Genomic DNA, 926 nt, shown 5'->3' on the forward strand with positions numbered 1-926 from the left:
GGCCCTAACAAGCAAATACTTAACAAAATAGACTTCAAACCTAAAGTAATCAAAAGAGATAGAGATGAAGTGTTAAGAAGAAACCCCAGGAAACACTAGGTGTTAAGAGGAAAACCAGGAAGCATGGGGGACAATTCTGGGGGAGAACAGATCGAGAAGGAGAGGGAAGGAGGCAGAAACGAAATGCAAACGGGAAAACCCTACTTCAGTCCGAACAGAAGTAGAAGACAAGGGAAACTGCACGGAACATTCACGTCCGGACTCAGCGTCACCAAGCCCACAGTGTTTCAAGATCTGGGCAGGTGCAGGTTCATGGCAAGGACTCACCAAAAGTTCTGGGGACTGCAATGAAGCAGCTTCCCCAGGACAGAAAAGGGGTCGGGGGATGAGGGTCTCAAGACTGCCTTTGGGGTACACACTTCAAGCACAGGTGGGCAAAGGCATTTCGGGGCCTGACTCCACCTTCCACTGGACTGCAGAGAGCCAGGGAAAATATAAGTGGTGCCAGGAAAACGCCACAGGAGCTAGTGTCCCAAATCCTGTCACCCAGAATTCCAGGAGCCCAAGGTACACTCACCATTCTGTACTTCTGGTGTGACTGGGTGTCTTCCCTTAGAGGCGTGCAATCAGCAAACCAGGTCTTTTTTTTTTTTTTTTGGTTCGTTTTTTTTGGATACAGGGTTTCTCTGTGTATCCCTGGCTGTCCTGGAACTCACTCTGTAGACCAGGCTAGCCTCGAACTCTCGAACTCAGAAATCCGCCTGCCTCTGCCTCCCAAGTGCTGGGATTAAAGGCGTGCGCCACCACCGCCCGGCAGCAAACCAGGTCTTTACAAAGATGTGCTCTACTAAAAACAGCTTAAAACACACCAAACCAAACACCAAACCAAACCACCAAACCAAACCAAACCAAACCAAACCAAACCA

Source organism: Grammomys surdaster, unplaced genomic scaffold (genome assembly GCF_004785775.1).
Source record: "Grammomys surdaster isolate TR1022 unplaced genomic scaffold, NIH_TR_1.0 1149, whole genome shotgun sequence".
Classification (NCBI taxonomy): Eukaryota; Metazoa; Chordata; class Mammalia; order Rodentia; family Muridae; genus Grammomys; species Grammomys surdaster.